The 27,735-nt window shown below is 38.9% G+C and overlaps 1 protein-coding gene and 2 long non-coding RNA genes across 8 annotated transcripts in view; 1 reads left to right on the plus strand and 2 right to left on the minus strand.

Annotated features, from left to right (window-relative positions):
* DCLK1 (doublecortin like kinase 1) overlaps nucleotides 1–2,305 on the minus strand; it is a 229,762-nt gene extending 227,457 nt beyond the window's left edge. For all 6 annotated transcript variants that reach the window (XM_068182011.1, XM_068182012.1, XM_068182014.1 and 3 more), the window contains exon 1: nucleotides 1,970–2,305. The gene's annotated coding sequence lies outside the window, so the exon portion shown is untranslated. The remainder of the gene's footprint in view (nucleotides 1–1,969) is intronic.
* Nucleotides 2,306–2,980: 675 nt separating this feature from the next.
* Nucleotides 2,981–12,692, minus strand: LOC137469358 (uncharacterized). The gene is made up of 2 exons (XR_010996457.1): nucleotides 12,426–12,692; nucleotides 2,981–3,203 (listed from the first exon to the last, which is right to left on the minus strand). It is a non-coding gene; the product is annotated as an uncharacterized lncRNA (long non-coding RNA).
* Nucleotides 10,158–27,490, plus strand: LOC137469357 (uncharacterized). Its single transcript, XR_010996456.1, has 3 exons — nucleotides 10,158–10,463; nucleotides 12,683–12,840; nucleotides 26,565–27,490. It is a non-coding gene; the product is annotated as an uncharacterized lncRNA (long non-coding RNA).
* The last annotated feature ends 245 nt before the right edge of the window (nucleotides 27,491–27,735 follow it).

Here is a 27,735-nt window from a genome sequence, read left to right on the forward strand (position 1 = left end):
ACACAAGACTAAATAATACAAAGTGCACATTAATCTTCACAAACAGAAGACAAAATACAAAAAAATAGAATAATCAAAAGATCATTAGGTGCGAAACATATTCATTTTAATTTAGGAGCCACCTAGATTTGCAGTTGTCTGCAGAATAATAATGCACTGAAAGTTTATTTATAGCACAGATACATAGACCTAATTTAGAAGTGGCTGCTCTCATTGATTTCCAATAAAAAGACAAAAACCAGCAAGCACTAGCTTTGTTTCAACCACTCATAGTGATGTGACCATTAAAAAAAAGATGTATTCAAACCAGCTGCAGAACAGTGGGAGGAAATATAGAAAAACTTACAGATGCTCTTTGACTTGCAGAAGTTTGTATTAAACCAGTGATTATACAGCTGGACCCTGATGCTACAAAGCTGTAGGTGAGGTGCTCAGCAACTTCTCAGAGCAGTCCATGTGCTGGACTAGCACAAGCACCTAAGGCAAATGTGGGGCCCTAGTGGAAATTATTTACCCTACTTTGGTTACAGCTCACAAGTGACTTTGTTACACCAACACAGGATCATATGCTTATGTATAAATGCAGGATTTATACTTGTAAATACTTCAGAAGTACTTACACATAGTGCAGTGTATGTGTTTTCTTATATATATTTAAAAAAGACTAATCTCTGGTTTTCACATGTACACTACATCCCATTTCAGTGAAATTAACAAGAACATTTGCTGTGGCATTTCACACTATAGGTTAAATGCAAACTACAGCTTAGTGGCCACATCTTGGGATTGAGAACACACCACCACTGCTTCCATATTTAAAAAAAATTTGTCAGTTATTTTAATTCTCATCCAATTCCAGTGAGAACCTGTTATTCAGATTTAAACAGTCCCAGAATGCATGATTCAGAAACTGTATCTCTGAAGCAATTCCCGTGCCAAGAAAAATGGATTTTTCTTAGGACTGCTGTTATCTTTGCTTAAACCATCTCTAATGCACCCTCCCTCCAAAAAAAAAAAAAAAAAAAGTTTAGACGAAGATATATTCTTTCAGGTTATTAATTTTGGATGAGGGACAAGAAGAAGTGCGAGTCACTGTCCTTTCTTCCACACGTTTAGCTTTTATCAATAATGTCTGTAATTCCCAACTACGTCCTTAAAACCGAAATATAGCTCCCCTTTAGCTCCACAGTCCTGGTATATAGCGAAAAACGTGTCTAAACCACAAGGTCAGAGCAGACAAAGAAATCCTAAACAATTTGATCCGATGTTTCCGTTTGTGTGTATAAATATACAGTCTTATATAGGCAGATACAGAAAAACGAACAGACACGCCCCTGAAAAACCACCATGCCAACACTTCACACCCTAACATCTGTTAAAGAATTATTTATAATACAGGTGTGGGTGAGCATTTCCATGAAAAAAACCCCACACATGCTGATTAAAAAGAAACCCACACCACGCCGCGATGTGACTGGGACCCAGCGCAGATCACACGGCGACGAAGCAGCAGGATGACCACTAGTCAGCGGGGGAGGGCGGCGGGTTTGCTGGGGTAACACGGATACATGCGGCAGCGGGTTCACGACAAGACGGGGGTTATTCTGCTGGGGTAGGGGCACCGTGTGTGAAACACGCCCATTGCTCCGGAGGTGGCACCAGGCACCTCAGCCCCCCGCGGGCTGCGCGGCGCGACCCGCAGGGTGCCCGAGCCGCGGGGCGCCCGGGGCAGCGCCGCGCCCGCTCCCCGGGGCCGGACCGCGCTCCCGCAGCCCGGCACTCGCTCCGCACCCGCGGAGCCGCCCGCTGCGGCCGGCGGAGGCCGCCGCCCCACACAATGGGCACAGGTGCATCGCTCCGCTCCGCGCCGCGCCCGGCGACCGCGCCCCGGCGGCCCCGCACGCCGCAGCCCCCGCACAGGACAGGACAGGACAGGACAGGACAGGGTAGGCACGGCCCCGGCGCTTACCTGTTCTCCGCAGCCTGGCGGGCACCTCCTCACTCAGACCTGCCGGCCGGGCGTGGAGGGAAGGCGGCGGCTCGGAATGGGAAGCGGCCAAAGAGCGGCGGCTCCCGCCCTCCCCCCGCGACCACCCGGCTGTAGGCGCAGTAGTTGCCGCAGAAAGCGGCTCTGCTGCCTTTGTTACGCCTCCCCTGGCTGTAGCGCGCTGCTGGGGAGCCCGGGCTGCAGCTGCTTCGCCTTTCTTCTGCTGCTGCCGGTTGCAGTGATTTGCATTAGCCCGGCCCTCATTGAAATGCGGCTCTTCACACCAGCCTCTCCCAGGCGCTCTCCAGAGGGCGGCGCCGCCGCCGCTGTCTCCCCCTCTCTCCCTCCCGTTGCGGGCTCGCTCGTCCATCGGCGCTGCGGGAATGCCGCCGCCGGAGCCGCTCCGGGCAGCGCGCCCTGCCCGCGCCGCGCCGGCTGCCAGCCGAGCCCTGCCGGGACCGGCGGGCACCATCCCCGGGGTGGGCTCTCACCGGGCCGAATCCCGGGCGCATCGCGGGGCGCTGCCCGCCCGGCGCTTCCCTACGCCCCGGGCAGCCCCGCCCGGGGAGACGTGCCCGATCCGGAGCTGCTTGTGCCCGGGGCAGAGCTGTGCCTGAAAAGGGGGGCCTCTGGACCGAGTCCGAAAAATGCGTTGGGAAGTAATTTTAGCAAATGTGTATGTTGGCATTTCCAGGAGGTTCGCCTGGGTGCGAAGTACTGAAATCCCACCGAGTCCTCAAACCCCCGCGACACGGATTGGGTGCTGAAGGTGGGATTGATGTGGAATTTAAGTATTAAAAGCAGGAGCCATGCTTATTCATTCGCTTAGTTACAGCTGATTTTCGAGGTGACTAACTTCCATAGATGCTACAGTTTTTAGGCTGAAATTTCTCAGAACATGTGTTTGGCCAAAAGCATGTTGGGTTACATCTGAGTCACTCAACGCCATCAGGTCTTGGAGCATGTTTGCTAAGTCAACCTCCACACAAAAAATTCAGCCATACTTGATGCTTTCTCCTCGTAGGCTTGTTATTCTTCACTTTAATGTACAAATTTAAGTGGTGAGATCCTTCTTGAGATGAAGGATCTGGTTTGCTCTCCTTTGTGCAACAAAGACTTCAGCCCTCTTCTGCTTCTCAGGTAAACAGCCTATGGTCCAGGGGGACATAGAAAGGAAGAAAACACAGTCTGTCCCTTCTGTTAGAGCTGCTTCACTCTGAAAGAATTAAAAATGCATTAGATCAGAGAGAGGGAATTAGTCTGTAACCTCATGGTTATGGCACTCATTTGGGAAAGACAAAAGATGGCTTTGTGTGTCTGTATTACGGACAATTTATGTATTTTATATTCATAAATCCAGAGACAATCAGTGGAGCAGGGACTTAAGCCCAGGGTGCCCTGCTCCCTTTGATAGACCTTTAATCAGAATAGAAGCTCCTGTTTAATCTCTCTGAAGGCAAACCAAGCCTTCCATCTACAAAAAATGTAAGGGGCTCAAAAGAAGAAGGGGATGGAGCACTCTCTTTCTTTTCTTTTCCTCTAGAGAAGTCCACATGTAAGCTCTCAGGAGACAGGAGATTCCCCAAAGGAGAAAAATTGTTGCCTTGTCTTCATCATCCTGGAGGAGTTTTTTAATCACTAAAGAAGAGAGCAGACAGGAGTCTTCCGGCTACACATTTTCCCGTAGTTTTTGAAAGGGAAATGAGCACCTAAAACCTTCAGAAAAACCTCTGCTCAAAGGAGTAATAGTATTAAAATACCTGAACATCAAAAAGAGTCAGAATTCAATGTACAGTTGTGTCCTCAGCACACTCTTACCACCTACCTTAGTTTTTGTGGATCTTGTTCTAAGGCACTTTAGTCTTCCCCTATGGACAATGAGGTGCGGAGTCACTTTACTATAAAGACTGTTGTTTTTCAGGTGCAAGTTCCTAAAAAATGAGCATATCCACATTGAGTATTTCATCAGCTTTTTAGTCTGTTTGGTTTGAAAATGTTCTGGTCTGTGCTTAGACAAAACAGATCCCAGTGATATTGGTAAATTTGGTATACTCAAGGGGAGAATGGAAACTAATATTAAAAGAATTCTGGTTGTCTTACAACAAAACTTTATTCTTTAAACCACTTCTTTTGTAGGTCAACAATCAAATAAAATATTCATGACAGTCTTAAATGATAAGAAAAAGCAGGCAATCACAAAGATTAGAGATGGGAAATACCATTGTGGTCCTGAAAAAGGAGTGTTCTTTAACATTCTTCAGTGCTGTTTTGTTCAGTTCATTTAAAATGTCTCAATTAAATGTCTTGGGGCTTCTGCTCCCCAAATGAAACATCCCTTTAAAGTTGAATTTAAAGTTGAATTCCTCCAATGAAAAGGATTTTTTCCTGGTGATCGGCTTAATGGAACTTTCTTATGTTTCAACTCATTACTTTAGCTATAGTGCCCTGTATTCACGTACATAATTTATTTTTCCCATTGGTGTTTACATCTCTCTGACATGTATTATTAACATCAAGCCTAAGTGTTCAAAATATTTCACAGATGTTCAAGAAAGACCTTCACTCTAACTATATCAAAAAAAGGTCAAAAGAAAAGAATACAGTATAAATTAAGGCAAGAGTATAAACCCAGTAGGAAAGTATCTTTTAAAATATGTTGTTTTGTTCATTTGAAGTTTTGTGTCTAACATTAAGACACAACACAATAGTGCAGTCTGTTTGTCAAGCATTCTTACCATGCTTTTATTTTGAAAGCACTTTAAAATACGCTTTACCCTTTTTTCTTGTGTTTGTTCTCTATTTGAATTAAACCAATGCAACTCCAAATAAAAACAAAACCTGACTAAAACATTTCAACAAAATATACTGTTTTCCCTAATAGAAAATTGTCTTTACTTTTTGACAGATTTTAAATATTGTGTATTTCTAAGTCCCCTGTCAATGCATCTTTATAAACCACAGTACAGTCATTTCACTTTGTATAAAGTAACTTTGACTTCTCATCTCCGTTGATCAAGTTTTTCAGATCTAAGAGTCTTCCAACAGTTTCAGCTTTTCTGAACATTTGTAATTTTTGAGCACCTTTGTCAAATTAGAATCAGATGCAGTTATGTCACCACCCAACACTCCTGTATCTCGAAGGCTGTACAGAACATTGTTCTGGGAGCTTCTCTTTAGTTGGCTAACCACTGTGACCCCTAATTCCTTTTCAGAGTCACCACTTTCCAGGACACAGTCTCCAGTCTTCTAAACGTGACCTACATTCTTTGTTCCTGCTGAATGACCTTGCATTCAGCTGTCTCAAAAAGCACGTTCAAATGATCCTGGCTCACCAAAGGATGTCAATTTCCCTATAGAAAAACTGTTTTTTCTTTGCATTATTTAGTGCTTAGTGCATTTCATGTCATCTGAAAATTTTACCATTAATGTTGTTAAATATTTCTTCAGATCCCTCATAAATTTATGCAGCAGCAGAGGACAGCATTTTCTGAAATGCGGGGCTCAATCCCCCATGGCAGCAGTGTCAAGGGTGTGTTTACAGCTCACTCCACTTCTCATCAGAGAGGCACTCAGCTTTCAGGATGCCACACCAGGCCAGGGGAACTGGTGCTGACATTGCTGGATATGCCCAGCTCAGCAAACAGCTTGTGCCAGCTCCCAGCAGGGATCTGAGCAACTGGAGCGGCACCAGCCAGCTGGGCACTGCAGAGCCGTGCGCCGGCCCAGGCTGGGCTGGGAGTCCTGGCACCAGCCACACGTCGGGAAAAACTCACTTCTGAGAAACAGCAGAACTCTACAAATTCCTCGGGCATTACCCAAGGGATGGTGGTTAGCTGTTCATACTGGCATTTGTAGATCCGCCATTTAGCCATTTCACAATTAATTATTGTGTGTTGCACTGATTTTGTACAATGCCAGTCACTTAATTAGGTTGATATACTGCTGGATGTCTGTCACTTTACAGAAGCGTATGTCAGTGCAGTCATCTTCATCAATCATATCCAACAATTTCACCCAGAAAGCCGCCCAATTTGACATGCTCATTGTCACTAGTTACACAATCATTTTCGGTATTGATTACATCACATACCAGGACTCCATTTGTTTTATCTGCTAGTGATTCCAGCACAGATAGAATTATAAAATCAAGGTCGTATTTTTTTGTGTTGTCCAAATGTAACCTTGGCTTTATCCATTGTTTACATCCTTAACATCCTAAAATTTCTTGAATAGCAAGTTTAATTGTTCAGGCAGACCACTAATAATTTCTTTTTAAATTACTCATGTACTAAAAATTATATCCATATGATTTTAGGCAAAAGCATATGTCATTCATGACTGGGATGGGACCATATTGTGAAGAAATAATAGTTGAATATTTCTGTCTGTTCTGCATTGTTATTGTAAAATTTCTCAGTGTTAATTTCTCATATGTGATGTCATTGATACTTCACTTGTCACAGACTTACAATAATGGGCAAAAGAAAAGTTTTTGCTAGATTATCTGTCCTGTATTTCTCTTCATTGAGGCTGTGTTTAAAAAAAACAATATTCTCTCTAGTTGCACAACTGGATTTTTGAATCTGGTAAAATCATTCACTGGTATAGACTCTTTTCCTCACTTGTTTTCTTAAAAGTGACTTCTCCAAGAAATTCATCTTTTTAAACAGCAGACCAGGAGTTAATTCTCTTTACATAGAACAGATATAATTACATGCTGGTCATTGGATAAAACATTATTAAAGTTATTTCTATGTCTTTGTCCACTGGAAAGAGGTCTCATTGTAAAGGGAACACATTCAGTATTGAAAAGTTAACTTATTTCACTTTCTGATATTATATGAATGCTTTAACTATGTCAAAGAAAGACCTTCAGTATGGCTTGTCAGACTTATGTCTCTTATTTTTCTTTCAGATATTATTATTTCAGGTATGAACAAGGAATGTTTAAAGAGCTGTTTTGCTGATTTGATTTGCCTGTATTTGTTACCAAATTAAACCTAAAGCCCTGTCTTTTGGGTTTATAAATTATAAATGAACCATCCATGTGTCAGGTCAAATCCTACCTGTGAAACAGCTCTATCCATCTCCAAATATTCTCCATCATCATGTAGTATAGAAAGATATATATTTGAGTAAACTCCTCCTATAATTTTTCTCCTTTCCAGGTTGCCAAGAAGCTGAATTAAAATAATTCTGAAGTATAGGATCTGAATTTTTGCTGGTCTTTATTTTAAACAAGTTAAATGGCATTGATATTGTTTTCTGACTGTTAATCTTTAGCAGACGCAATTTAAATAATTTAGAATATGTATGTTAACAATAACCTCAACTCAGTCTCAGTGGTATTCACATGCTCTAGGCTGAAGATTTCAGGACTGTCTTTTTCATTTGGAGAGACAGCTGGAATGTTTTATGAATATAAATCCACCACTTTTGGTTTTTGGTTTTATTTTTTTTTAATGACCTAAGAACAGCATATGTGGAAGTTCTGTTTGCCAGCATTTTAAAAATAAGTTAGAGGGGCTAGGGTTGGGATAAAATTTTTACAAACATTACTTTTAAAAAGGAGATGCTTCCCAAAAGAATTTAGAGTGTGAAATTCTTCACCAGCTATTGGCACTTTTGAACTAAAGCCCCAAATAATATATTTTTGCCAAGTGGATCTTGTCAATCTGAAGAGGGCTGGAATATCCCAGTAGCCCAGGCAGGAGGAGAGGGAGGGATAGACGTAAGCTCATCCTCAGGTAGGTAATCAGCCAGTGTGTGTCCCAAGTCCCTTAGGGATGTGTGAGAGACATAAACAGAAAACACCAGGGAAAACCTCAGATCATTCAAAGAAGAGAAATGAAGCGGGAAGAATTTAGTGACACAGGGATTGTCTCAAATTTGCAGTGCATAGGAATAGTGTTTTCACCTTCTAGATACTATTTTTTGTGGTGCACTGGCCATGCGAGTCAAGCAGTGTCTGCTGGGTTCCACAGCTCCTGTTACAACGCAGATCAGATCCTTTGGGCATTTTTCTGAGTGAGGATATGGATGCCATCCTCTCTCACAGTCCATTCCCATGCTAAGGGTGTGAATCAAAGCTATTGCTGTAACAACTGCTGCTCCTTACATTATCTACACTGATGGTCCTGCCACTCAACCACCCCAGGACAAAGAGCTGCAGCAGGTAGAACTAATTCCATTGTGTTTAATTAAATATTTATCTACATTATTGCTGAGAGTAAAATTGTGATTAATTTAGAGAAGATTCAACCCTCAACCTGACATTGTCATCCTAGATATTTCAGCCTGTCTACTACTATCAGTGCATGCATAAATAGTAAGTATTATTTTAAGATGCTGAACAGGAAATAATTTTATTTCCAAATTATTTAAAACATTAGGTCTAGAGAAATGCTCTTTAATAATATCTCTGGTTATGCTAATTTGGCTATTCTTAGCTACCATAAGGTTGGGTACTGCTATAAGGTTCATCAGGTAAAAGACAAACAAAATGATCACAGATATCAATCCTAAATATTGCTAAAAAAACCTAAGGTAATATACAGGCAGTGAAAGTTTTGTGTCTGACAGAGCAGACTGTTTTAATTAGCAGTGTTTTAATGGAATAATTATGACTCTTGTGGTAACATGGCTTAAGGTAAAATCAGATCAAAGTATAATATTCCACAGTCATCACAGATTATGGTCAGGGATGCACAGACAACTAAATCAAAACACACAGAGGAAAAAGAATGGAAGTTGGAGACTCTCTGAGAGAAACCAAACATCCACTAAATGGAGACTGCATCTAAATGTACCTGACAGTCTTCTCAGCTTCCCCCAGAGAAAGAATTTAAATGCTTAAAACTGTATTCAGACTTTGGAAACCTAAATACAATACTGAAATCATCCCAACATACTACCCTTCTGGACAGTTCCAGGCACCTCCAATTCTACTGCTCCAAACCAGAATTAGCACAAAATTTTCAAAAACCTGACCTTGAAAAGTCTTCAGCCAGTCGAAAAGACAATGATCTTGGATGATTCAAAATTAAATATCTTTAAGAGCTGCTATTTTAGAATTACTTGTTAAAAATGTAAGGCAAAAGCTCTGGGCTGGCATAGATTGATGTTTTCTGTAATTTTAAAACTCTGGCTTGTCAGCTCAGTCCTTTGATAATAAATAGAGCCATTGTAATCTATAGGGTAACCATGTTTGTGGGAGGAAATTAATGAGGTCTAGAAGAGAATAGGGTAGCTGGCCAATAACGCTTTTTCTGCTTGTCCATGTATGTAGTAACATTTTGAAGGTTTAGGTGCAGTCAATGTGAAATAAATTCACGTATACCTTTACAGAGAAAATTTGATAAAAAGATGCTGTTGCCACTAATAGCCATAAAGAAGTCAAAGAGAAATCTTAAGATTACATTCAAATTGTTGATAGAAAGGAAATTGTTATTAAGGAAATTAATCCACATGCTCTTAGACAGTAACAAAGCAAAATCTAATTTGCCATGAAAGTGAAATTGAGTCCTCTGTTTTGAAGAACTAATTAATTTTGCTTTAGTACACAGAAGTTTAGTGTAAAATATCCCTTGAAAATTTATGAGAAAGGCTGTTTTATATAAACAGAATTATACCTCATTAAAGCTTTAAAGAACCATAAATCATGCATAGTTTAAGTTTGTAAAGCTTCAATAAAGGAAGTTATTGTGGAAAAATAGGGTTTCTTTTTCTTTAGGGTTAAAAATTAATTGATGATATTTTGGTAGATAGTGGCATTAAAACTTGTCTTTTCTTTCTTCCTTTTTGGGTGATGTAGGCCCAGGGGAAACTGCCTCCAAGCAATTCTTGTTTTCTTTCCTCAGTTTAATTTTGCCAGGGTTATTACATTAAGAATTATCCAAACAACAGAAAACCCACTTCTAAATTTTAAAAAAAAGGCCTTTTTTTTTTTTTTTTAATGCTCTGGAGTGCCATTGTGGAAGGAATCAGACTTTAAGAAGATATGTGACGCTTCCGTGGATCCAGAAGCTGTCACAGAAAGTTTCAACCATTTTTCAATCTTTTTAATTCCACAATTATCCGAGAAGAGGAAGATCTCTTTCATTTGTCAGCTTCCTTTTAAAGTATTTCTAATTCTTTAATTAAATTTCCTTTGTAAGAGATCTCTCACAGTGATGTCAAAATTTCCATGATAAATCAAGGTTTCCCTGTAAAGCCAGGAGACAGACACTCATTTCTCAGTCTGTAACACTGCCATCTGCTGTGATGGTAACATCCCACTTTTCTAAGTGGCAAGTTATTTTGAGAGTTGAAGAGTAACCAATGTCAAAGTTGCAGAGAAAGATTCAGCTAAGCTTTCCTTTTGGTCACTCTGAGTGTGCCTTCATTTGTCCTCTGTGGAATCCCACAGTTCTCCTATCCCTCAAGCAGTCTTGGAGCTGAAGCACTTTATCATCCATGACTTACCCAAAAGGATTGGGTGAGTTTGAGTCAGTAACGTGTGAAGTGTCACACAGTGGAACAGGTCCTGCCTCTTTCTTTATCTCTGTCTGTCCCTCATGCATTTGTGCAGGGTAGCACTTTGCTTTCCTAGTCTGACTATCATGCTCCCCCAAGGATAACTTAGCTCTGTAGTTCCTCTCTTCCCTCCCTTCCTCCCTCTGCTCAATCACATGCTATAAGGTGCCAGACACATCCCACACCATATCCCAATCTGTACTGCTCTCTCATGCACAGGAGAAAATACTTAAGGAATGTACAACGATGTGAATCCCTGTTAAAAACAATATATGATTTATTTTGCAGAAGAAATAAAGCTCTTAGAAAGATTTTTTAACACTCTAAAGATATGTTTACATTACTTTAAGACATAAAATTTTGTGATAGTCATCCATGAAGCCTCAGTTTTATCCAAATATATCAAGAAATGTTGACTATGTCTCAGTTTTGTTCTTGCAAATTCGTTTTTGCCTCTGGCTTACAGGGTCCTTTTTCTGCCCTGCTGTCATTCTTTCAGCCTGTGTTCTCAAGCTAAGACTCTTCTGGCCTTGCTTTCTCAGCGAGGGTCTTCAGGACCTATTAACTGACCCTTAACAGCTTATATGTCTGTAAGAGTAGCTACACTGAATTTCTTTTCTGCCTGTTTCCTCAGGCACAGTGCTGCCAGATGTCTGAATATAGCAAACATCCCATTAACCAGGAAAAACACATAATCTTTCTCGGAACAGCACTAAATTTAACATGGTCATTAAAAAATGCTGCTAGGGATTAATTTCATAGACCTGCTACTATTCTGCAGCCTAAAAAAAAAAAAGACTAGCACGCCATCTTAATTACACCAAATAATTATGAGTTGCAATCAGAGACTCTTAAGATACATTTACTCCAGAAACTGAGGGGAGCATATGAGAAGGGGAGTGAATTAAAATGAAGTTGATCATAAAGCTGAGATTTTCCCTACTATGCATGTTACCATGTCAACCTGAGTTATGCAGCATCACATTTGAGATCTATTCAAGACCCCTTCAAAAGCTTAGCAACTAACCAGAATATTATAGATGGATTTTCAGCTGATTTTGACATCTTTTGCATGATAAATGCTACTTAACCACATTCTTTTTCTGGTTTAATATCAAATACAACTGAGCAAATGTTTAATTATATCCATGCAGATGGTTTATTATGTAAGAGATAATTGCTTGTCCCACTTTTTAAGTACTAAACCATTCAGAAAACATGAGGCACAATCATTTTAAGACAGCAAGTAACTTAATATAAAGTATTATTTCTTGCACATAGCAGAGAAAAACATGAAACCTCAATATCCTGTATGTGTATAAGCCTCAGATGTTTTAATGGGGATTCTTTTATGTTACTGTGTGAATGTTTCCCTTGTTCTAGCTGCCTTCTTAATGTCAACATAGCTTTCCACTGCTGTCTTACAGTGGCCCAAAGCCTTTCATTGAAGATTGAACTGATGTAAAGTTTGACAGCTAATATTTCAGAAAATGCACCTTTCTTTATTTTTAAGTACTTAAATATATATAACATTCTTTATAATTTAAAATACCTTACATATGTTATGAGACGTATTAGTTACTATTTCAGCATAGATTTGAGCATTATATAAGCTGGTACACAACAAAAGTTGGTAGACAGATGCTATTAAAGAATTCCAACATTTTTACCTCTTTCCCATGTTAGTTGAGCTACTTAAATGTTTTAAGGAACAAAAGATGCAAAAAATGATGACTTAAAAGCAAAATAAAAATATCAGCCTGAAACTGTTTAAATTTGCACTCTTAGTAAAGAACCTGGACTTATTTTAGTAAAACACTGTGTTAAACCTGCAAAAGGGAATAACTCCAGAACTGATAAATTCATTGCACAATATTATGAGAATCACTTTGCTAGATGAAACTCACCAATAATGTAAATTTACCATCAGATGCAGAAAGTTCCCTGACTCTTAAGACAGAGGCTGAAATAATTGTTCTCAGAGCAGCAGAGCAAATGGAGTTTAGCCAGTTGCACATCTTGCCTATATTGTTTCTTGGATGTCCAGTGGTGAGAGAATTTCCTAATGTTTTCCTCAGCACAGACAAAATACCCTTTCTCTCTAGTCAGGTGTCTTATTTCATAACATTTTCAGGAATTCAAAATAGTTTAGTTCTCTCCTCTTCTCCAATTTGATTACAGTTTCCAGTGCCTGCAGATGATCAGGAGGCAGTTGATGGACATGACTTGTTCAGCAAGGGCAGCAAGATGGCAGTGATCCTCCAGAAAGTGTGAAGAGTCTCTGTGGAAGAATGGATGGTTCATACCTTATCACTGCCAAAGATATGGTGAAAGTTCAGGTAGGTGCTCAGTTTGACAGTGTTTGCTCTTTAATTTAGAGCAAACTAATTTTTAATAATTAATTTTATGAGTTTCATATCTTTAGCTAAACCAGTACAGAAAATCTCTGTCTCAGCAAATGTCTTCCAGACAGATCCATTTATGCAATCCCTGCATGTTCCTTGGGCAGCTCAGCAAATTCCCAAAGCATCCATAATCTCAGTAAGAAAATTGTCTTCCTATGCTACTTCATATTCCAGAATGAAAGTAGGACTACAGAATAATCAACACTCCCCTCTGGCTCATTTAAGTTCTGTTACATTTGCACACAGATAACATGCAGGAGCATAACCATACTGCCTATTCACTCACATGACATGTGAGTGACACATTACAAACATGTAATTCCTGGGCTGTGGTTTCCAAGGATGCCATCTTTTATCTAATCCCTGATGATGCTGGATACAGAAATAGTCCAGCAGAAAGTGGGTATCTGAAACGAAGATTATTTATGTTGCTTTCTCTTTTGTCCCCTTCCACTGGCAAACAAAAATAGGGAGCAAGAGAGAAAGAAGCAAAGGGTAAAGGTGGATTATAAAGAAAGAAAAAAAATCAGAATAATAATTACTTTTAAGTTCAGTGAATAGATTTGAAAAATGTACCTATAGCAAAAGCTGTGCTTTTGTCAGGCTTATGAGACAAAAATTATATTGTTAGAAGTTGATAGCTTTAATTTGCAAGGCAGCTGAAGTGACCCTTTACAGACTAAGGCTGAACTCCATATTGAGATGAAGCCTTGAATATCTGGTTTGAAAAATGCTTTTCCTCCTTTCTCATTAAACAGGGATTGCTTTATTGTTGCTGGGCATACACAGCGAGTCCTTCCGTTTCCCCATGGCCACATACTGTATAGTGCAAAGCTGGAAGAATTGCCCTAGATTCTGCACCTTTTCTGCCCTTCTGTCTGTCTGTGTAAGAAGCCATGAAAACTGCAGAAAGAAATGTTGTAATAGCAAATTCTCCTGAACTCCCTGCAGAGTTTTTCGTGTTCATACTTTTTCATTCTCGAGCTAGAGAGGAAACACAAAGCTTCAGGGTGGGAAAGGATAAAACAGACACAAAGCTGGATGAAGAAAAAAGAGGAAACAAAGTAAAGATAGGCTTTAAAACGTGTGCTGCATTTTTTAGAATTATAACTATGTGTGATGATAATATGCCTGTGAAAAGCCACTGGTCTAATCAGTAGGAATGTGTGCTCTTATGTGTATCTAATATCCTATGCCATCAGAGTTAAATGCAAGTTAAAATGAAACTTGTCAGCCCCATCTATATTTCACAGTGTGCCAACTTAAAACAAAGAGGTGCAGTACGTCTACCAAACTTAAGTCAAGCAAATTTATTAGATGATACTCTGAATAACTCATGTACATGATTGGTTTTGCTACAAGATACTATAGATTAAAATATTCTCCTTTAGGTACATAAGGAGTCCTGGCATGTTTTCCCACAAATAGGATCTAGCAGACAAAAGCAGAACAGGTATATTCCTGAATTTATGAAAATTTAGGTATGTGTATGTGCTGAGAACTGAGGCACTGCATAGCTATATGGCAAAGAGGGGATGATTGCCATGTGGGGGCTGAGAGGAAGAAGCAGGCTGCTGTGTTGAAAACTGAGGGGGAGAGTGGTTATATAAAGATGAAAGACAAGGTACTGCCTACAAGCCTGATATAAGATATAATTTAGGAAGAATCAGGGATAATGAGACCTAAACAGGAAAAGGAAAGGATGTGTATGCCCATGTACACACATCAGACACAACGCAAAATAAGACAAGGGAGGTTAACTGTTAAGTATTTGTATAGATCCTCTTATGTTGTACATCCTAGCCTCTCCATCCTTTTTATTGTAAGTTTCTTATACGTATTTTTTCCCTTGTATACAAGAATGAGCTAAAATTCAAAGAAAAGTAAATTGCCTTGGTTTTTTGTTTGTTTGTTTGTTTGTTTTGTTTTTAAAATGAAATTCAATACAGCAGACTTAAAAGGAATTTTGTCTATCCCAGGCAACCATAATTCTACCCCTCAGAGAGCCAAGGTCAAACCTATAACATATATAATACATGTAACATACCTGCTGTTTGAGAGGTACAGCCCATTGGTTTCTCAGGCTTTAATTTAGAAATGTTTGCCATGGTGTGATTTGTGCCCTACTCACAAGCATATGCTTCCTATATTAACAGTGCTAAAGAAAATACTGCCATTTATTTTATGATTCAGTATATTGCAGTGGGGGGCCCTTGCATGTGACTGGTAATACAAATGGCATATAAATAGCCCCTAAAAGCAGAGGGGGGTTGTAATGGGCCACTGGTATAAAATATTCTTTTATCTTCTTAGTCACAGTTTATGTTGTATTTGGGGAGTTCTTATTCTTACAAGTATTAGGTTATGTGTTGAGTGTTAAGGCATTTATAAAATTAACAGTTCTATTATACCAACTAATGGAAACTGGCACCAGTTGTTAATCAGACCAGTAGCCTGTGGAAATGAGAACTGTGTGATAATGGGAGAGGGTGCACACTGATCTCTGCCTCTCCCTCCTAAGCACTCTGGAACGCCTATTGCCACAGAATGGCTGGCCTTTAGCAGAGGGAACATGGCTGTGTCTTGCCATGACCAGCGGAAGGCAAACCCTTTTCCCCTTCTGGCCACACAGTTCTGAGCTGAAGGACTCAGTACGGAATGACAATACCAGGTCTGCCTCAAGCAATGACAGACAGCAAGCATCTTCTCAGCTAAGTCTCTACCCTAGATCCTCCTAAAGCTTTAATCCTAAAGCTTGTCCTTCAGCCTGGTGCACCTCGGTGGTCATCAGATACTGTCTAATTGTCTCTTTTGCTTCTATTATCCTGGTAGAATATATTCATGAAGTATTCCTATGTGTCCTTGACGGTGGGCTCAGAGTCTCTGCTGCCTTCTTTGCGGACACAAATTTGCAATAAAATATACTAAAATGAAGAACTGTGATGATGGCCTCTGAATATTGTATTACTTTCCCCAAAAGGGACAAATGAAAACTAAATAGGAAATGAAAGTTTCCACTCCTTTCCTAAGGACTGTTGTTACAGTCCTTTGTTATGAAATTTCAAGGGCTGGATGTGTGTCTGCAATTGCATTCCAGATTTCTCTGAAGTGTCTTCAGAAGATCTTTGTTGAGTGTTTTCTTTATAAGATTGGATTTGTAAAAGAGGCGAGGGGATATATTTTCTGTTTAGGTTTCATGTTTTATCTTGACTGCAGCAACAAAAAGGCATCATCAGACTGAAGATGTGTGGAAAGTATTATTTCTGCTGATCACATTAATTGTAAAATAAAACCAAGTCAATTCTCCTTAGATTTGAAGCATCTTCCTTAGCAATTACAGAAACTGAACTTTGATGTGTAGCAAATGATAAAAAGACTGCTTAGGTGAGGAATCTGTAAAACAAAAAGGTTTGTTTACTAAAAATAAACAAAGAAACTGTTTCTAAATAATGAAAAAGACAAATAGAGAACAAATATTAGAAGGATAAGATGAAGAAGACATCCAAAAGTAGAGCTGAGCATAGGTGAGATAAAGGACAGATAATGCAATTTTTAAAAAAACAGAATTATGACTTAGCAGAACACTTACCTATATGCTGATTGATGCATGTGCAGGTATACTTACTGCTAGAAATCAGTAAACCTAATTACTTACTTAAGTCTTTGCCTTTAATTAAACTGTACACAGAATTTTACTTTATTTAGAAATAATATAAAATAGCATATATGCCTAGTAGCTTTAAGAAAGTGCTAGGGATTGAAGAAAAAAGGGTAATTACATAAGGGAAGATTATATGTGCCGCTCAAACACAGCGGCAGATGAGAACAGCTCTGATGAATGAACTCAACTTCTCTAAAGCATAGCCAAGTTTGCAGAGCTGAAAAGCTGTGTTGAGCTGTTCATCTTAGCTTTGCACATTTATATTAAAGAAAATCCCACCCTGATTCAGCACATTGCTAACAGTAGAAGAATTCTTAATAAAATGTCAAGGGTTGCAGGAGCAGTAGACCTTTGGCATATAAATGAAAGCTGGGGGTGGATATAACAAAATGTAGTTTAACTGGACACTGTTTCCCCAGATCAAAAAAAGCATCCATTTTGTTTTAGGTAAGTACTTTGAACCCAGGGGACTTAGAAGTCACTGGACTGCAGATGTTTTTATTTAGAGGTTGTGGTGGAACAAACCTATACCACTTTTATTCTGAACACAGTTTGGGACCCAGTGCAAAAAACACCTGGGTACCCAACTAATCACTGAGACCCAATGGAGCTTTTTGCATTAGTAAAGTAACATTATTGAAGATGTCTATGCCAAAGACAAATACTTTCTGTGGAATGATACACATTAAAGTGTGTGGATACCTCATCAAGGTACAAAACCTATGAAAGAGGCTCTGTGGGACCAAAGCACACATATTTTCTGCAGTAGGGTGGAACAGTGCAGGGGAAGTTCTTCTGTAGGTAGCTTGTTGCCAATAACACAATTGTGATTTTGCCATCAGTTGCCTGAATAACTGGTAAAGCTTAGTATCATTGGCTGTATCTGCATTGTTAAATGCATTTCCTATAGGGACAGCCCTGCACCCCCAGATGCAGGATGGCTCCTGTCCAGATCTTCTCCTGCCTGAACAAACTGGCTGCATCCAAACTAGCCCTGGGCTTCCTCCTTGGAGACCTATATGGTGCCCTGGTTGCTGAGAAACATAATTGGCTTTTAATAGCCTGTATATTCTGGTAGAAATTGAAATAAATTGTTTCAGCCTATCAAGATCTATATTTTTATAACATGAAACAGAAATAATGTATTACCTCTTTTGGGGAAACATGTAAGGCTGCTTGAGGCTGCAAGGCTGCAAAGCCCACTGAGAATGGGTTGCAAGAATGTAATGTAGGAGTTAATAGCTTGTGTAGGGTCATATCATCTTTGGAGAACACTTTTTGGACTGAATTATCCCCAGAACTGCACCTAGACTTTATTTTGTGGGGAACTAAATGTTTTAGTCCAAAGGAGTGCTTACCCTGAACCAGTATATACGATATAGATGATCAGGGAGGCAAGACCCAGAAGACAACTGGAGGAGTAAGATATTTGGTAGTTCTGAGGTGCCCCTTGAGAAAAGGTTATGAATACACAATTCCCTATTAACCATTCAGAGAGCCTAATAGCTCTCTGAAAATATATAAACAAGTCACCTGTGAAAAATGACAATATGAATCTTACTACTTTTCCTCATTCAACTGCTGCCATATAAAATGGTTTTTGTTTGACAATATCTCTCTTAGTATTAAAAATAAGTTACTATTAAATTAAATGCATTTTAAAATTATTTTGCCATATTCTCTTATTAGAGGCTCAGGCTGACTTTTAACAAGAAATATAATTTCAAAGAAATCTAACTCAGTGCCTTGCTGTAAATTAATTACAATTGCTTGCAACTTTCTTTTAGCACTGCTCAGATCACCGGAATCAACCACTTAAATGGCAGGTGGGTTACAGGTTTCAGCTTCACCAATTCTGTAATTATGAAAGGCAGGGTTTTACCTCCTTTTTGAGAAGTAAAAAAAAAATAAATTAATTAATCATACAAGTACGTATAAGGAGCACAGAAAGGTGTGAGCTGAGTCCTAGGAGATCTGCCCTTGACTTAATTCAAAGCTGTAGGAGACCCAAGAAGAACAGTCATGGGAAAGGGAAGTTTAAAAAAGTTGGTTGTGCTCTAGGCATCAGAACCCTTTCACATGGGCCTGTGCTTCCTATAAAGTACTCATGGGGAACAAGGAATATCAAAACAGGCTGCAAAGCTGGGTGAAATGAACATTGTCCCAAGTTTCTAGATCTCAGTAGGTTTTAGGGGTGAGCGCTGCAGAGTGTTTCACCTATGAAGACTGATGCTCCTGGATGTGCAATGACACAGGGTATTATCAATATGCACAGACAGCAATTCATCCCAAAAAGAAAGGATATCAGTCAACTTCAGGTGCCTCCATCCTTAGTACAGAGCTGTATAGGGAGTTGCTGACATGAGTTTATTGCTGTCCTCCATATATTCAATGAGAGGAGAAAACTGACTAAAAAATTCATTGCTATCTGTGTGAAAATGAGCAGCAAAATACAGCAGATTACAGCAGATTTCAATCTACCAGGCACACTACAAAATAAAATTTATTAAGATGCCTTTAACTGCATAACGCAGGTGCAGGAACACTGTATTCTTCAATACTCTATTTCACCATTATGTAAAAAAATGAAATTAAACAACAAGTCTTGAGGCTTAAAAGAATTTGAATATTAATACTTCCTGTAGAACTGGGATCTTATTAAAAGTACATATTTTACAAATTAGTTTTTGTGAATTAAGAGAAAATTCAAGGCACATATTTTAAAGTTACTTAAAATTTATTTCCTAATGGAAGCTCTTATTATAAAATTGACTTTTTAGCAGAACAAGGCCTCAACAGAGAGTAAAAATCATTTGTTTTATATAGGCAAGTTCTACTATAGTTACTCCAGAATTCATCAAAAACTAGTAGAGCACTACATAAAATTCTTGTATTTAGAAACGAAAATGTACGAGGTTAGAAAGCTAGATGATACTGGGGAAAGTTTCAAGAGGTAATTGATGTGTTTCAGTAGAGCTTTAAAATAAGTTCCATTAGATCAAGCAATATTTATGGAAAACAGCATCAACAGAAATCAGTTTCATGGCAAAAATCATTACATCTTACACAGAACCTTGGGAACCTCCATGCTGTTAAGCACTGCTTGAAAATTGTGCTTTCCATCAATTAAATCTCAGATAAATGAAGCTGTTCTTCAACAAAATAGAAAAGAATTTAAAGAGTTAGTTGTACATGTCAGATCACCATAGGGAAAAAAAAATCTTTACTGTGTTATTTATGTAACATATTGAGGGCCTTTGCAGTCCAAAAATCAAGAATGGGTCAGGAACAAAATGGAGTAATAAGGAGTTACATGGTATATGATAGTGTTCAACCTCCAACCTTGTGACCAGATGTGACACCAGATGTGACATTCCAGATTAATCTGGAATTGCAAAAGGCAGAGTAAATTAGATGGCTCAAGATACTGCTTCTCAGGTGACTGATACCAGGCTTGGATAGCAGATAAGATTGTACTTTCGATTAGCAGAACCTCTGCATTTCTCATGTTCCTCCACTGCAGTGCTCCTTAGCAAGACATCAGCTTTGTTCTCAGTAACTGAACAGTGATGATGGGACCCTCACAGAGGAGAGAACAATTTCAACTTTGTAAAGGAAGGTTTGTAAACAGTGAGTAGTATAGCATTGATACTGTAAATGCAGGTGAACCCGGTGGGAAGAAATGATGATGTCTGACTCCAGTTCAGAAGGCTGAATGATATCTTTATTATAACTATACTATAATACATTAATATACTATTTAAAGGAGATACTAAAATTATATACCTACTTTTTCTACCTACCATATCTAACCAACTCACAACTTGTGACCCTGTTCCCGAGAGTCCAGGCACAGGTGGATTGCATTGGCCACCAGGCTCAAACAATCCTCACCAGAATCCAATCAAGCAATCACCCCAGGTAAACAATTCTCCAAACATGTTCCACACAGGAAAAACAAGGAGCAGAAATAGAAATTGTATTCTGTTTCTTCTCTCTGTGCACCTCTATGAAAAATCCTGAGGGAGAGAGAGAGAAAAATGTGCTTGCCACACGTTGATGCAAGATTTATTTTAAGTAATACCCAGTAAAAGCTTACTGAATCATACACAACAATCTGGCTGAGCTTCACCAGTCTGAATTTGGTCATTGCTTTTGTCTAATACCCTGTACATGTTGGGCTCTGCACATTCATGTTTACAGTGTAACAGGCACAGAAACATATCTGGATAACTAATTAATATTTGGAAAGCATTTGTACTTTCCAAATTCCAACAATTAAAATTTCATGTTTAGTGCAACAGGTTAATTGTCTGAATTGGCCATAAATTACCAAAATCTTAATATTTTAATAATTATTTCAGCACAACAGTGATTGTATTTCTCATTTTCTTCACACAAATCTTTTAAAAAAGTATGAGAAGTGCTTTACTTATATACTTAAAAGAAAAGGAAAAATGTGCCCATTCAACCGGGTTCATGAATTTAATTAAGCTGATTTTAAAACAGATAATACTTGGATTAGCCTTCCATTCTGTATTCCAGACAGAATCTAGATTGTCTTCTGTGCTCTTCTGATATACATGATGATTCCCACAGGATTCCATAGTGACAACACGGTGTATTTGTAGACTATCTTCAGATTCCATTTTGGTGGCTTCTAGAAGAATCTGTCTCTAACTGTGCATGAATCTGCCAATTCCTCACATCAGCACTGACAGTCCAAAGGCAATCTAGTGAGCTGAATTAATTAGGAAATGTCTGGGGGTGTTTTAAAATTCTTCATTTGGATACTAAGTCATTTTGGATGCTCTTAGGCATCATGCCTGATTGCTCTTAGGCATGTCACAATATTAGACAAAAGAGACAAGATTTTCAGCACTGTGAGATGAAATCTGACCTTGTATTTATCAGTCAGTTAAAACTATGTGCTTGTTTGCTTCATTCAATACACTTTTATAAGTTAATTTTTTTAGTGTCTTTATTACATCCACTTCCCATTTTGACAATTCCCAAGAACTGCATGAAGTTGTTTCAAATTAATATTGGGCTTGGTGTGTCAAACTGATTAGTGGTTGTTACTACGATTTTATATTCCAGCACTGTGAGCTCAATTGTTTTCCAGTACATTGCATGTATTATTTTACAGCAAAGCTTCAAGGACTTTTTTGCTGCTGAAAGCCTCTTGCAAATTCATTCTGCTTTGACTGGACAGCAGGATATCAGCAGGGGATGACTAAAAACCAGCAATAAGAGAAAAAAGTTTCCCTCTAAGAGACTCAGACTCAGCTGGAATGCAGACTTCCCTTTGGATGGGGAAGAATTTTTAATTATCTAGGATGAATAACTGAAAAAAGAAGAAAATGTAGATAATTAACAACTGGCTTCACCTAACAACAGCAAGCATTCATCTGATTATTTTCAAACAGAATGTAATTATAACAATATTCAGAGTATAAGCAATAAACTACTTCTTCAGGTACTCTTGTCTGTTTCCTAGAATAAAACACCCCAATGTGACTGTGTCACTTAAACTTTTGTATAGGGAAGAAAATCCTCTGAGTCTTCTTATGCATATTCTGATCAGCTCATGGAAATGTCAGAATCTTCACACAAGTAACTGGTGTATGAAAGTCTTCAGCATTCAAAGGAAAAGGGAAGAAAAAAGCCTGGGTAGTCTGCCTTCACTGTAATCACACGGGTTTGTAATCAGATGGTACTACCCCAATTTAAAGAACTTGAAGAGCAAGTCCAGAACAGAAGTTAATCAAGGAAATGGGACAGCAGCTCTTAGAAGTGGCCTTCTGTGACACAGGGGTGAACTGTTGGTTTTTGGTCGTCTTGTCCTCTAAGGCCACCACATCCTTCTCTGGAAAGCGGTTTTTCAGGTGTTGGTCCCCAGCCTGTGTTGGTGCCTGGAGGTTTTCTCTTCCAGGAGTTCAAGTTTGAATTTGTTTGTTATGTTTTGTTTAGGGTTTTTTGGTTGGTTGGTTTTATGTTTGGGTTTTTTCTTAGTTTTTGAGGTTTCTGAGGTTCTTAAAAATCTGTAAGTCAATCTGTATTCAACCCTAAAGTAACTGAAATTTTTACAGATTAAAAAATTAGTTAAAAATAAAAGCAATTAAAAGGTATTTTTCTTCAGATGGAAACATTTCTTCACTGAAAGGCTTGTCAAGCATAGGGACAGGCTGCCCATGGAAGTGGTTGAGCCACCATCCCTGCAGGTATATAAAAGTCATGTGGATGTGGCACTGAGGGACAGAGTTTAGTGGTGGTCTTGGCAGTGCTGTGTTAACAAAGATCTTATCCAGCCTAAAATGTTGCATTGTTCTATGATTCTACAGTTCTTGGAAGCATTGCAAACCTGCAAGGCTGCATTCTGCTAACCACTGAGTAATGTCTGAATGCAACTGGTGATCTTAACAAATAACCCTTGGTTATAGAATTATTTTCTAGAAACAGAGAAGGTCAGTAACTCAGACACAATACTTTAGTTCATCTTCAGACCCATAATTTTGGTTTGATAGAGCAGCAGTGTAAGGATTTCATTTTAGGAGGAAATGTAGGGCTGAACAAATCTTCTCAGTTTTTTTTGGTTTTTTTTCAAGCTTCAGGCTTCTTAGATCAAACATTTTCATACTGAAAGCAGACATTCTTACTTATGATACTGATAACTCTTCTTTTTGAGATTTAACTTTATTTACGGCCTGTAGGTATGGGCAGCTACAACAAGTTATTTTTAGAAAAAAAGTTACTGATATCTTTATCATGATGATGCAAGTATTACTGGTAAAATATTTTGCTTTTAGGTACTCCATAGACCACAAATGATGGTAGTCTAAACAGCTTTTAATCTTCTTATTAGCAAGAATTATACTTCTCTGGAAACTGACAGTACTTCTGTCCTTCAGAGGACAGAAGGAAAAACGACCCACCACAGCTATGGTCACAATGAAGAGACTAATTTATTTTTTCTGACTCCAATCATTTATAGTTCTCAAAAGGTGCCAGTGGATTGGAAGGTGAATGTGCCACCTCTCCAACAACACTGGACAAACTACCAGTACATCAAATTTCTCTGCCTCTATGAAAGAATGCAAAACAATAGGTTGTTTACAGAAAGATGTGTGAGAAAGTTTTCTACAAGAATGTAAACTCAGAAGGCTTTAGAAAATCTTAAAAAATCAGGGCAACAGCTCTGTCTGGAATAAAAAAATAAAGGGAAGTATCTTATTATTGCTATTATTACTTGCAGCACAGTTTCTTCTGCTGATGGCAAGGATAATCAAGGTGATGGAAACCCACACTTGATTCTCACTCAGTATATTAAAAGATCTGAAGAGGCAAGTCCTGAGTTCCTTAAATTAGATAAACTTCAATTGAAAAAAAAGGCAGCTGAATAGTAATTTACACTTAAATTGGGCACATAATAGCCATTTTTTAATTTGGCTCTCAGTTTGTGTTTATGTTGGTTATAATTCTGTTGGCCATATCTAAATTGGGTAAAAAAAAAATCACATTTTACCCTTCCCAGAGAACCAGACATTTAACATGATAAATTTATATGATGTGTTAGGAATTTAATGTCACAAATTTCAAAATTTTCTGCACCCTGATAAACTCTCTCTACTTACACATGCATATTTCAAATTGTTCTGCATTGCTTCCAAAACATTAACTGGGAAAATAAAAGACTCTTTAAAGGTTAGTGATAGATAAATTCCCTGAGGAGAACAAAAGGATGAGGAAGATCCTTGAAAGACACTGCTGAGGTATTTTCAAATGACAAGAACTGTTGGCAGCACCAGAACAACCAGAAATAAGTGGTCTTGTTACCTTTTATTAATGCTTACATTTTTGTGCCTAAATCAATCCTCAGGACAGAGACTGCATGTTTTGGTTAGGTTTTGTTTGTTATTTCACTTTTACTGATTTCCTGTTAAGAAATCTAGAGCAAACTATAAACACTATGCTAGAAATAATGTCTATGGTCCATCCTGTGCCTACCACAGCAAGGAAAGAACTCTGGTGGAAATGGTCTAACCCATACAGAACATCATCCCACCTTCGAGGAACCCTTGAGTTGAATGAATCCATTCCTGTGGCTGTCCTGACTGTGGACATCTGAGCTGTGATGAATAGATGGAAGCTGAATCTAATGGACAATTGCCTTTCCATTCCAGTTAGCAAGATGGCCTTTACTTTTCAGGAGTAATTTACCTTCCATATAATTTTTCATTCCACACATCCTTACATACATTTATGACTGTTAATTTCAGGCACTCAGCTGAGTTTTCTTAATGAGAGGGAAATGTCAGTGAGAATGCACTTGCCTCAAAAATGGAATCATTTTCTAGGAGCGATTTTCTTGCTTTCTTGGTCTTGAGAGGGGATCTTAAGAACATTTTCCCAACTTAAAGACAGGTCATAACTCCTATAGGCTTATCATTGGATAATTTCTTGAACATCAGGAAAAAAAAAAACACACCAAACCCTCCCCCCCCCCACAAAAGCTTGTCTTTCTAAGATTTCTGGCACTCACTGAAATAATACTAAAATAGTACTAAATAATACTAAAAAACATGATTTCATGTAACAGCATTTAAAAACAAGCAAACAAAAAAAAAAAAAAAAGTGTCCTGACCAGTCAGATTTTTGTCATCCCTGACAACTATATCCTCCTACATGCACAAAGTGCTTTCACTCATGAAAACCTGTCTTAGCAAAGCTCAACTTGTAAATATGAATAAATGACAAGGTTCTGCTTGGTACTTCTGCATGCTTTAAAAACTGCCTGAAAGAAAGTGGTGAGGGCTGAAGTTAAGACAATCATTATGGAAAGTGTGATGCTGGCATGAAAAACTAGCGCAACCTGCACTCACACTCCATCAGAAAAAGGAGTAACTTATGGTCTTTTAAACTGCAGCTGTTTTACTCCTTTTTCTGTATCTCCATGGGAACTCAGCTGCAGGCTGGCTGGCTGACCTGACAGGAAGGGGAAGATGGGCACCTGTGTAAAAAAAATAAAAATTACAGTCACACACTGCCTGTAAACCAGCCCAGCTAAGGCCTTCAGCAAGATCCTGAGGACAACTGAAAGCTAAATCCATGCTCAAAGCATCTTTAAATTTTATTATTCCATTTTGTTTGTGAATGGAAACCTGAAGGTCACTTAAATGTGGTTTGAGACTCGTGAAGTAGCAGTGCAAGCTATCAACATTTCTTTGACAAGGGTATTGATAGTGGCTTGCTGCAGTCTTGCATTGCCTCTCTTGTTGGCACAAAGCCCCTTTGGCAGCTGGGATGAGTGAAAATTCTCCCTCAGTGGCTGTTGTGTGGTTGTTTCTACTGAGTTTCTGAGCGCTGTATTCTGGTGTATTTTCCAGCTCATTAGAGAAGGTGATACATAATCCTAGGACAGAAGTCTGGCCCTGGTTTCTGGAGACCAAAGCACTGCACAACATAAATATAAAACTGTCAGGGCTGCTTGTGGGAATGCTTCCAGGTAACTCACAGCAGGGTGCCAAAGGACTTGGTCTGAGGCAGCATCTATGACAGATCTTGATCACGCGTACAGCCACACAAATGGCACTCAAAAGAACAATGACCCAGGCTATTATAAGATTAAGAAAAATGACTCGTGACAAGGGACAGGTTATACACTTGCCAACATCCCGGAATCATAGAATCCTAGCATGCCATGGGTTGGAAGGGACCTTAAAGATCATCTCGTTCCAATGCCCCTGCCATGGGCAGGGACAGCTTCTCTAGACCAGGTTGATCGAAGCCCCAAGTTGATCCAACCCCAGCTTGAAGACCTCCAGGGATGGGGCACCCACAGCTTCTATTTGTAACCAGTGGCAGTGTCTCACCACCCTCACAGTAAAAACATTTCCTCCTAATACCTGAATCTACTCTCTGACAGTTTAAAACCATTACCTCTTCTCTTCTATCACTGTATCTACTTGTGAAAAGTCTCTCTCCTACTCTCTTGCAGGTGCCCTTTATGTCCTGGAAGGCTGCGACAAGGTCTCCCCAGAGCCTTCTCTTGTCCAGGCTGAACAACCCCAACTCTTTCTCTTAGATTGTCTTCTTGTGTATGATGAAGAGACCTGATGTATTGACACTCAGCAGTGAAGAAGCATAATTCAATACAGATCCTGAAGGGCCCACATCTGTCAGGAATATCTCTGTGACATGACACAGGCTGGTGGTGATGGAAGCCCAGGCATCAGATGCCTCTTATGAGTCCTTTCATTGCTTTGAAGTGTTTTTGCTCTGTATTGATAGGAAGAAAAATCAGGCACAGGGAAATATTTTTAGGCAGGGTCTACAATACTGTAAAATATCTAGAAGGAGTTCTGAGTGCCTGAAAAATCCTATTTTGGATATACTTTGTATAACCAGATAGTACTTGAAGAATTACTTAAACATCATTTCTCCCCCTCTTTATTTGCTTCAGGAGATCAAAGTAATAGCTTCATAGTAATACCTTCATTTTATTATAGTTGGAATACCAATAACTCCATTTATTTTCTAGTTGAAATAATTAGAAGAGTTTATATTCTCCTTGAAAACAAGAGTGTTGTGGTAGTTGCTTAATGAAATAACAACACTCACCATCTTGTCTTCTTCTGGTAGGGAGAAAGCAGCTCAAGTTCTTCCCAAAAAAAATAATCCCACTACATGTGTCCTTTTTTTATACCACAATGGAGGAGCTCAGCGGCAAAACTGTTGCATTCCTTGAAAATTAATGTTCATAGAAGTTGTACATTATGACATCTCAGCATGATCCAGTTAAATTTTTCCAATTAAGTCAACTTAAATATGTTGCTTAGTCTTCTCTGTCCTTTAGAGACACTCTGATGTAGTGTTTGCTCTTTTCTCTTTTCATTATTAAATTATAAGATTGTAAAACCAGCATTCAGACGTTGTAGGTTGGGTTGGTTTAGGCAGGGATGTATTAATGTTAGTTAGACATGTTCCTTGTACCCCTATCTTTCCCTCACAGTAGTTTGATCCGGGTGTTTACTCCAAGATTTCCCGCCGCGCAGACCCACAGTTACCTGTCAATCTTCTCACTCCTCTCCAGGTTTTCTCCTTACATGGTTCTGTCACTCCAGGTTTGTTCACTCCCTGCCAGGTGTCAATCTTGTAACCACTTCCTG

The sequence above is a fragment of the Anomalospiza imberbis genome, chromosome 2 (genome assembly GCF_031753505.1).
Source record: "Anomalospiza imberbis isolate Cuckoo-Finch-1a 21T00152 chromosome 2, ASM3175350v1, whole genome shotgun sequence".
Taxonomy (NCBI): domain Eukaryota; kingdom Metazoa; phylum Chordata; class Aves; order Passeriformes; family Viduidae; genus Anomalospiza; species Anomalospiza imberbis.